Source organism: Sander lucioperca, chromosome 23, assembly GCF_008315115.2.
Source record: "Sander lucioperca isolate FBNREF2018 chromosome 23, SLUC_FBN_1.2, whole genome shotgun sequence".
Lineage (NCBI taxonomy): Eukaryota > Metazoa > Chordata > Actinopteri > Perciformes > Percidae > Sander > Sander lucioperca.
Window position 1 is genome coordinate 1,284,540 of NC_050195.1, and position 12,108 is coordinate 1,296,647.

Genomic DNA, 12,108 nt, shown 5'->3' on the forward strand with positions numbered 1-12,108 from the left:
AATGTATTTTTATTTTTGCATGTGAATTATGATGCTTTCATAATGTTGATTTTGCATTGTGGGGAAATAGGAGGACTCTTGTGTTGACTATTGTTAGTTGTATTAGCTGAAGTAGTATTGCATCATCCTTCCTTCTGTTTCGGGATAGTCTCCTACTGAATATGCTATTGTGTATTGTACTTGGGACTGTTGTCTTGCAAACATCCTTTTCACTTAGTTATTACCTTGTAATGTTGGTTTCATTGAGGACTAAACATGGCCTTTACCATATTCATCTAATAATTAGATACACATTTCATCTTTGTTATGTGACAGCTTGTTTAATTCTTATCTTTTTCTTTTTTTCTTCTTATTTATAACTTATAACTATCTTATACGTTTTTACTGATATATATATATATATATATATATATATATATATATATATATATATATATATATATATATATATATATATATATACGGTCAAAAGTTTGGGGTCACTTAGAAATTTCCATTCCATTCCATTACAGATAGAATACCAGCTGAGATCAGTTGCATTGTTTTTTTAATCAGGGCAGCAGTTCTCAGATTACATTATGTGTTTACATAATTGCAAAGGGGTTCTCGACTGTTGTAGAAGAAGTGGCTGATCTTTAATGCAATATCTACATTGCCCATTATCAGCAACCATTCATCCAATGTTCCAAAGGCACATTCTGTTTACTAATCTGATATCATTTTAAAAGGCTAATCTGAGAAAACATTGGAGAACCCTTTTGCAATTATGAAAGCACATAACGTAATCTGAAAACTGCTGACCTGGTTAAAAAAACAATGCAACCGATCTCAGCTGGTATTCTGTCTGTAATGGAGTTGAATGGAAATTTCTAAGTGACCCCAAACTTTTGACTGGTATATTATGCAGGACTTTATGTTGTAATTGTTTGTCGTGTACACTGATTTAGAGCACTTTTCATTAAAAAAATCTGTTATTTAGGAAAAATATATTTTTAACCCTAATACTGTAATTTCAAAAGTATAATTTACATATGGATAAACCTTTTATGTGGTAACTTGCTGACATAGCGCTATGTTAATTAAGACATTTATCAACTTAATTAGTCACCTAATTAAGATAAATAGTTTTCTTTTGTAAATATTGCAGTGATTATAGTGTTACAATAAATACAACATATGATTCTTGTGTTAAAGACTTATGTTCATTGGGGGGAGCCTAGCGGTTCAGTTTACAAATACTATAACTAATTTACATCTGGTGTGGGTTTTTAAATGCTATAAAATATGTTGTCCTAAAAAGATGTTTTGTGGTGTTTTTGCTTGGAGTGTAAACAATGTGGTAGGAAGGCTGGACTCCAGTAAGCCACCACAACACCATATAACATGTATTTTATCTAATGGACTCTCATGCTTTATATAGACATAACACACATCCATCCATCTGTACAGAACTAATTTCTGGGCTCCTGACAGTCTTAAACATCCAGCGCTTCATACATCTCCCTCGGCTGACCCACAAGGGACCCGTCCAATGTGACTTTAACAAGCCTTTTATTTTCTCAGTGTGCTGCAAAGGTGTCAAGGACAGCTCGAGCATTATCCCTCTGGTGCCATCAAGGCTCAGAAAATATTTACTGCATCTCTCACACTGAATTGACCTGCCTTGTTAGCGTTGTTGCCCACATGAGCCTCACTCAAAACATTTTGTTTGTGTGGGAGGACGAGAATGACGGGGACAAGGAGTAACAGAACAGAAAGTGTGTTTTGTCACATGAAATGTTTTTTGTTGTTGTTTTTCAGTTGGAGCTATAAGCAGTCAGGAATATGTGCAGTACCACCTGTAAGCATACTGGTTTTGGATTGACCTTTGCCCCCTGAGCTTTAAATTCTGCTTAACGTCACGGAAATCTTTGACCCAGAGGTTGACCATGGAGATGTAAAATGATGTGGCTGCGACACTCTTGATCAGAGCTAAAAGAACAGATATGTCAAAGACAACAAATCTTTTGCACAAACAGGAAGCGTCCAAGAGATTGGAGGAGGAAAGTGGTGGGAAGGCCTGTAAGGGGCCTCTTAAAGTCACATTGTTTAGGTCTGGGCTCCCCAAGGTTGCCTTTTTACATCTACACACAAGGAGGGATGGGAAAATACAGAGGGGGGATGCTAAGGGAGGCTTGCTACTTCTTCTTTAGTGTAACCTCTCCCATGAATATTTTAGATCCATGTACGATTAGAAAAAAGGCATTTATACTCGGATGACCTTTGAATTCAATAAAACAGTGAGCTGTCATATAGTCGTATTTGGCTTTCTTACGGTACTATCTGTTCAGCCAAAGGAACATTATAGACTGAGATAACAGAGGAAGAAGTAATATTGCCTTCAAGCAAGGAAGGAAGTATGTTTGCTGTAAAGGTTTGGTTCAGTTTATTAAAGAGATTTGTCAATAAAATCAGACATCACAGACACAGATTACAAGAGCGTAAACAGATAAATTCTCTATGTTCTTTTATTCTAATAGTTTATTGTTTGGTAGCAGTGGGCTGTCGGTATGGGCTGTCAACTCTAATGCATATTATAGCTCCTTCACTGTTATTGTCACTTAACTTCAAAGCAAAAAGCCTGCGTGTGTTTATCCAAATGGGGGTATCGTTGTATGCTCTCTTACTTACTGTATTGTTCCCGTATGTGAAACTCAGCATGTGTGTATGTGAGTCTGCGATGTGCGTAAGATGAAGAGTTTCACGCACACACTAGCATACTAAGGGTCTGGAACCTCTTCTTATCCCAGGCCAGGCTTTCCTTAAGTAAACAGCATGTGAACAGCACTGAGTCTTCTTTCTCACCCATGACCCTCACTCTATAAAAAAAAAAAAAGTCATAACCAGGCAGAGAAACATTACCAAGGAGTTTTGAGTCAACCCCAATTAAATTAAAAAATAATACAGATAATAATAGCATCCATTAAATCACATATGGACAGTAAATTGTGCTTTTAAGATGCATCCGTGTGTGAATATATCCAAGACCGTATGTACAGTATTTCAGCTCCTACTTCCCTTTAGAAAACCCTCCAGCCATGTTGTTACTCTTAGGGGCTGCTGGAGAGTTCAGCCTCAGCTGAGTCAATAACCCTGGTGCCCTCCAGACCTTATAAACACCCCCGTCCTCCAGGAAGAGGGTGACTCACGCCAACACTGGCGATGTTTTGTCATGTCCTCATCTCTGTTGTAACGAACAGATTACTCTTTGACATATGTGTTTTGAGAGAATGGTTCAGTCCACACTGTCGTATCACAAATAAACAGGCTTACTTTTGTGATAGCATGATTTGAGCTGAAACAATATGGAAACATTAAATTATCCACTAAAAAAAATAGTTCCAGTATCAAACTGAAGTAGTTTTCTTAGTGAACTGTGATGTGCTGAGGTTATTTTAGATTAATGGAAGCTACAAAGACAAATGGCAACAAACTCTAAATATGTAGGCTATATTTGTAAAAAAAAATCTAATTACAATATTTTGTTAAATATCCTTTCGGCATTATGACTTAGTGCAGAACACCCTGTGTAGTTTTGATCATCTATGTATGAAATGAAACTAAACAGGACTAGGAATGAAAATAAACATATCAGGACTGTGAATGTTAGGCCATGGACTGAATGATGATCATTGGGATTTTTGTCATAACACCGGAATCACTGCTGACCAAATTGGCAACCCCGACAGGCACCTACCTTTTTTTTTAACAGTTTTAAATTGTGCAATGAGTTTGAACCTAGTGGGAAATCTTCATTTTGAGAAACGTTTGCATGCCGTTGTTTCATGGTATTTATAGCAACCTATCACCACTCATTTAACCCCAAATTTGGGTAACTCAAATTATTTTAGACATTTATCAGTTGTGGCATTGTGGTATGTGGGGGTGCGGGTCTCATATTTAGAATACACAACTCTAAACACAAAAGGTCACACAGCAGACATGTGCAAGGCTCTGTACCCAGTTACGTGGATGATGACATTGATAATCTCACCAAGCAGGGAATTCTTTCTGTGCTGTTGCAAGTTTTGTTATTATGTTACTTAGAAGTAGTGATGTGATTTACAAAGTTACAATGTTGTGGCGAGGTAATAACTCTGGATAGGTAAAGCTGGATGTTCAGAATACATTTAACAAAACTAGAATTTAATGAGAATTAAAAAAACAAACACTTCTGTTTAAGTTGTGAGTTCTCTTGTAGTTGCTGCTCTTAATGTCGGCTGACTGGTCATGATGATAGTAACTGGAAAGGTGGGTTATTGAGTCAAGTTTTAGAGACAATAGGAGAGAAGAAACAGCCTCATGAGACAATAGGAGATTAACTTTGTTTTTGTCAATAGTTAGAGAAACCTGGGAGAAAAAAGGATGGGGAACTTAGAAAAATCACTAATACACAAGCAAGAAGCCATATGATTATTGCCTTAAAAGGAAACCTAAAGATTATGATTCCACTGTGATTTACTTTGCTTTAATAGTCTTTGTACTGTAATACAAACGGCTACTGCTATATTTTTTATATTAAATTTTCCTCTTTAGATCTTTATCCCCTGTGTTATAAGGGCTATGACTCAGTAAACGGATGCAATAACCTTTTAAAAGAACATCAGTATTGGCAAAATATGATTCTTAGCCAAGCTCTACTGCAGACATTTAGTGCAAACAACAATTTATAATCCCAAAACCTGACTCTAAATGACCTTCACGTGCATAATTTACTCTTCTCCCTCTTCGTCATCAGTTTCCTGCATGTTTGCTGCATATTCTGGGACGCTGAGTTCACTTGACCTAAAGCAAGCAACAGGTCAAAAACTTTGTTCCAGCCAGCTCGACTCGCCATCTGTCCATCCCTCCATCCCTCCAGTCCTGTTTTGTTGCAGTTAACAGGCATTTTTTTTAAATGCAGCACTTGCGTTTAGTCATGAATATGTTTCCTATAAAAAATTCTTCTTGATTCCTTTGAGATGCATCACTGTGATTCCCTGGTGTGTCTGACTACTTTTATACTGAATACCAGGAGTTTGGAACATTGTGTAAAACTTTGTGTGCCCATTCCCAGCATTTTCTGCTGAGGCAGCCTTGCTTAGGAAGTTTGTCTTGGCCCGGCTTTTGAAGGAGTGCCAGTTAGTGGATGGCACCAAGGTCTTGTAATCAGCACATAATCCCTGAGAAGGAGGGGCTCAAACTGGTTTCTAATTTGGTTTTCTGTCCTGTTGTTTGTATTTGGATACTTGGAGACACTAAGAAATGACAGAGCGTCTCCAGCTTCTTTAATGTGACGTATGTCCAAGTTAAGTAGAATATGAGGGCATGGGACCATTTCAGTAGGGATGTAAGCGTATCGTAAAGAGATTTTATTTGGTTATCCAACGTTGACATGACAGAACATGAGTGTCTGGAGAAGCTCAGAGATTCATACTTAAACCTCTATTTCCCTCCACCCACACCTCCCTAACGAAGGAGAGACTTTCCGAAAAGTATTCCGATTTGTACAATTCCTTACACCTCTCTAAGCGTTTATCACCCCTCCTCCTATAGTGAGACAGTTCGGAGCAGTTCAACTGTCTTTTATATAATGAAAGGGGTTATAGCTGGTTGCTCTAAATTGCAATAAGTAAACATCATCTCATCATTATCTGTGTAAATCATTTGATTAATAGGTAGCTAACAACCGTAGATGCTAGTTTAAAAAAGAAATATTTTTTGCTTTCATATTTTTTAATACCATTATTATGGATTGGAGTTCGAGGTGGGTTCGATGTACTTTTATTTTTTTCCTGACAATCACAGAGGCATTCAGTTGCCCCATTGGTGCTCGTACTGTGTGCTTCTGAGGTCAGTTAACCCCTGCTGAGAGAGCTGGAGTGGAGTAGAGCTAGAGGAAATAACACAGCAGCGGGGTATCTCATGCCAATCAACATACAGCAAAGGGAAAAGCATTAGCCGAAAAACTGATGCTTACCAATTTCCCAAGACTGTGTGGGTTGATGTTTTTACCCTTGAGAGGATATAGTGGTTAATGTGGCTACTATAGCTTGAAACATGTTGTCTCAGAGGGGTTATGCATTAGTTCCTTGGATATTTTATGCCATAAGTTAAGCCTCTCATCTTCTGAGACACTTTAATTCCCATTACTGTATGTGCTTTGTTTGTATTTGTCAGGATTTAAATCTATAAGTGAATGAGCATCTTATTTTCTGCCCGATGTCTGTGTTGACGCTGTTATTATGGCATTTAACTCGGTTGTACACATGACTTGACATTAAGGGTCAAGTTTCCGAGTACTCCCACTCTGTGTCTGTACAAAGAAAGAGGAGGCGACTCACCACAAGGCAACTCCTAATGAAATCCCTTCTTGGGAGCTTTGTAAATATTTTCATCCTCTCCCTCAGCTTGCTGATAGACTAATTCCACTCATTTTCCTGATTAATCACTGAGGAGTGGAGAGAGGCCGAGATGGGAGGAACTGATAAAGTGGTCACACGGCTGTTGTCCAAAACTGTCCACATCAACATCCTGTATGCAACCGTATACTGTCCTCATATCACACCTAAACACACGTGCACAGGCAGGTAAAAATAGCTCTCCATACAGTATGTATTCAGCAGTATTTGTGGCAAGGCTTTTATTTTGTAAATATAATGTAGAAATTTCCATCTAGAGCTGAAATTATTAGTCGATTGATCAATTAACAGAAAATGAATTGGAAATGATTATCAATGAAGATATTTCGTATTTCAGGCTATTAATTAACATTACCTATTAGCCAGGTTGACACCAGACCCTTCTCAGTTGTAACTGAGAGTGGGTCTGGGCAAGCTTCATTCGCAGCCCATTTCCAAAGGGGCGTCACCAACGGACGTCGCTCAAATGCCTCTGGGCGCATTGGATATTCCTTCAACCAATCAGACCAACGATCCGGGTGACGTAGCAGCTACAGCGGCATCAACGGGTTGCTGCGCTTCGGTGGCCGTTATGTTGAATGTAAACAAAAAGCTGCTTGCCGTCGCTGCGCTATCGTCATCGTGTAAAGCCCGCTTCAACGGTTGTGTTTGGTGCCTCGATTTGGAAAAATTGGAAATGGGCTTGAATGGGCTCTTGGCCAGACTGACTTGCAGAGCAAATCTCAAATTTGCCAGAAGTTCGTCAGGGTTTCCCCAGGCTAATTACCTATAGTTCCAGCTTCCCAATTGAGGATTTGCTGCTTTTCTTATGTGATAGTAAACTTAATGTATTTGGGTTGGACAAGATATAACCTTAGGCATTTTATATTATTCCCTGACATTTTTATAGAACAAATGGTTTATTAAGAAAATAGATTAATTGATAAATGAAAATTAAGTAATAGTTGCAGCTTGAATTCGAAAATCATTAAATCTACAATGAGTCCTCCAAACCATTCGACCACATAGGTGGTTTATTCCTACCCTTTTATACAACCCATAGAAGCGTTTCATAAATTAAAGCCTCTAGCGGTGGCAGGAAATACGACCCACCGGAGCGTTTTTAATCCTCATAGGTAAATGTCGCTAAAATTTATCGACATCGAAATTCTGAAGCTGACGTATTTTTCCCATGACGATAATTTAGATAATTCATTTCTGTTGATAGGCCTACTTTCTCCTTAAAAAACATTCTACCGTGTGTGCAGGGTACGAAATTAACCCTCGCCAGTCGCCAAATGCAGAAGCGGACAGACACGCACACACCAGACACCAGCCACTACCTTTTGTTTACTGATAGCTAGTGTTTAACTCAGGCTAATTATTTAGCTAGTAAGTGGCGATTTTTGGCAGCCAGCCTTCCAAAAGAAAGCACAATGAAATTAAATGTTAACCGATCATTAACCGTTGACCGACAAGCTGGAAACGGAATCTCAGTTCACCCGTCCAGGAGGTTCTTACACACTTTCATGCTTGTACCGGTGTTGATGTTTTGTGCATTGTCGGACACACGCAACCACTTTCCTGAAACCGCTTGCTTGCTCGGTCCTGATCAATATAGTTTCATGTGTCACGTAGCTCTCCACAAGCAGAAAAAAGAGAAAAAATGCAACTTGCTTGTTCAAAGTTAGGACTAACAAGTTAATTAGCAGTTAAGAAATAGAAATAGATACTCAGTGTCCATCGTCAAATCACAAAAAAAATAAAATGATCGTTAATTTATTGTTATCGAGGTAAAATGTGCAATTAATTGTGATTTTGATTTTAGGTCATATCGTGCAGACCTATTTTGAACCATCCACCACCCAAACCTTCCTCCATATGCAGAGTTTGGCGCTCTTTTACTTCATCTCACCTTACTTCCATCATAATTATTATGGCCACTATAGGGCACCACCATTATAAAATAAATATGGGTCGTGATTGCTTAAACAAACGATTTATGGGGCATTTCCGCAGGAAGACAGCCTCAGTCTATACCAGTTGCCTCAGCTGATTAAACATAAAGGTAATGTGTTCATTAGATCTTATTGGATTACATCTTGAGTAGGGTTGGGCATCGAGAACCAATTCCTACTTGGAATCGTTTCAAAAATTACGATTCCATCGGAATCGTTTCTTTATTGGAATCGTTTGGAATTGTTTAGAGGATTTGGTTTCAAATCCGATCATCGCTTCCCAATTTAATATGCGCAAGTTTTGGTTTCCGTAGCAGCCAGGCGCTTGTTGTGTCGCAGCCATGGAGCACAGTAAGCGGCGCTCTAGTGGGGCTTTATTTTACGTTGAAAAAGCGGTAAAACTGCAAACCACCATTGACTCAAAATAAAACTTTCCTCTTATTTGTGAAAATAGGCATGTGAACCGCTTCAACTCCACCCTCAAAGAATCGGAATCGAGAATCGATAAGAACCGGAATCGAAAGGAAGAATCGGAATTGGAATCAGAATCGTTAAAATCAAAACGATGCCCAACCCTAATCTTGAGTTAAGTGATGTCCTAGTTAAAAACACCTGGGATCAATATGGCTTAAACCTTGTAGTGAATTTAAATTTGCCGGTAATGGTCAGAAACCGAAGCACCCTTCTTGACACTTTGCAGTATGCAAGTATCATGTGTGATTAAAGTACAACTTTGTACCTCTGGACCGATATTCTGGATGGACAGTATGGATAACATCTCCTATCACAGTATAGCATAACATTTTATATCTCAATATCAATATACGTATTTTGTGATTTAGGGTTAGGTGTAAATTGTCTACAGATTTTCTGGAAATTCAATTGAGACATTATTAGATATCATAACCTAAAAAGAATGTTTGTTTTTTGGTTAATCCAGTGAAGTTAATATCTGAAACCTGTGTTCATTGATGGTGTATACATACACATATGTCTCATTCTGTGCCTATTTCACACACAATCACATTATTGTGTGTCTTGCCGTGACTATTTATTAAGGACACGCTGCTTTGAGATTCAAAATGTTGTTTTAGTGTCTTTCCCAAACAGGCATTTAGAATACTTTATTGTCTCAATAGCCACAATTATCACAACAATACGCTGCTGAAAGCCTCACATAGGGGAAATACTACTCTCTATTATAAGATGGTGCTGTTTTCTTTAATAAAGATTAATCTGTGGTAGGGGATATGGCAGAGTTAAGAAACATATTACACAACTGCACACAGATTTTTTTTCATTGCAAAAGATGAATTGTTGCACTTCTAATTGAAATAATACACAGACTTTGTTACAGATATATACTTGGACTCATCTGTGCACAGCGTATAAATACGCATACCCGCACACATAATCCATCTTTGACAGGTGAGATACACCAGTAATGCTGAGGAAACTGCTGAATGTTTTTTTTCTCCAAACTTTTGCAGAGCATAAACTCCTTCTGTCATCCTGGTTATTTGAAAAACATTACTTACTGATGGCAGTAATACTGATTGATGAAGTTGAGTTTCCACATGAGCCTCTTGTCAGTTACTTGGAGTAAGCCAAACCACAGATGGATACCATGTGGGTCTTCATTATACCTGAGGGTTTCCTGCCTCCTCTAAATTCATACCGTATCACATGTGTAGTCCATTTCTTTTTATCTGAAACGATTTGGTCCATGAGCAGAATCTGTATTTCATATTTTAAGACTATGTAAGTATCACATGGAAAAGTGCCAGCAAGGGTCACACCTTCAGAGTGTAAAACGCCAAATCTGATGGTAATATGACACACGTGTGAGCACGATCTAAACAGACGTCACAGGTAATAGGTTCTCAGAAAACTGTCCATCATGTTTATTTAATCACTCCTGATGGGTTTTGGGTGATGCAGGCAGATATTGGACTCAGAGCTAGCGCAGTGAAAATCAGGTTAACTCTTACACCAAATGTGGAGGAGGCCTGCAAATCTGGCCCCTGTTCTATTTCCCCTGGCTGCATTACCCACTTCTAACAAAGTTACAGCACACTTCTCATTTTTCATTGGATTAAAAGGGTAATATAGATTTGGACATGAGACACCATGGTGCATTAATCCCCATGTGCATCTGCGCTACTGTTCAGATTGTCACAGACACACACACACACACACACACACACACACACCCCTTTCTCTTTTTCTTTTCACATACACTCTCTCACTCATATCAGGGTTTAGTTTGTCGCCGACTTTCCTCACAACAGATGCTGCTCATTAACCTTTTGTCTCTGTCACCCGCTTAATTACATCACAAAAGGACAACAGCGCTAATAATGATCACTTACAATGATTCAGACCCATTAAAAGCTGTAACAAGGTAGAGAATGGAAAGTAAGGCCACTGATGACTGCATAAATAACAATACAAAAAGTATTGTTTTATGTCTGGAGTTTGGCTGGGTGTTGTGGTCTTTCGACTAAAAAAAGGATGCTGATAAAACGTTGACTAAACACAACAGAATAAACATGAACGTGGAATGAGTTTTGTTTTTTTTCGGTGATATGTTATTAATTTATGTAGTCCCAGCACTAGGTACTGGTAGAAAGCCCATATTTTTTCTTTCTCATGGATTTACACATTTCTTGGTCATCCAGTTCCAACCAGTAATTTTATACTTCCCAAAAGGCTGGTTTCATCACATTTTTATCCAAGAGTTTCTGTCAAGTTTTCTAGAATAGATTACACCTTTTTATACCATTATATAATTCTTTGGTCATGTTTTCAGTTTGATTTGTTGGTTTGTTTGTCCATTTGTCAGCAGGAATACGAAAAAACTGCTGCCCCCATTTATTTTTTTTTTTATCTTGGTGGAAGGGTGTAGCATGGGCCAAGGAAGCACCCGTTTAATTTTAGATTGGCTCCAAATCACAGGGCGGATACACACGTTTTAATTTTGTTAACATTGCGAGATAGGGCATTTGGCGGAGGTCTGCGCTCTCCAAGTTCAATTCTAGTTATTCATGATTTGCTTTGTTAAGAGGCAACCTGTTGGTATGAGACAACAGTTCATCAGTTCAATAAAAAAAGCTATCAAACTCCATTAACTTCACATTCGCATTTTCCAGAACAGCAAAACTAAAGGGATTCTCTACATTCAAACACACAAATTCTGTTATTCTTCCTCTCATGGGTCATTTCCTTTACTGCACATGTTTCATATTATGTATAGCATAAGTTACACTCCTGAGGGCAAAATACTTTGAGGGAACCCTCAATAATTGTGTTCGAGTGACATCTTCCCATATTCCTCTCAGTTTAGCTTTTGTTATCATGACCTCTGCGTTTAGTCAGGGACATATGTTAACTATTCAGGAGAAACAGTTTCGCTCCACAGTAAAGTTGGGCTCCCTGGCCACTGGTTTGCAAGGTTTGGAAGAGCCAGTTTCCCATGTCTGTTTCCCAAATAGGTTATGCAACACAAGTTGTACAAAGGAAACACGGGGTCTGGAGATGTACTTCTCATGCTTCCAACAAGCTGCATGACAAACTGTGGATTGCAGAAAAAAAGAAGAAACTAATTCAAGATGATGATCATCACCCATTTACAAGACCCTGGCCAGTCTAAACTGGTCTGTAAAAATGACGAAGTTCACCAGTGGAATAACGATAAGGTCTGAGATAGGGCATGGCAATATTGAAATTAT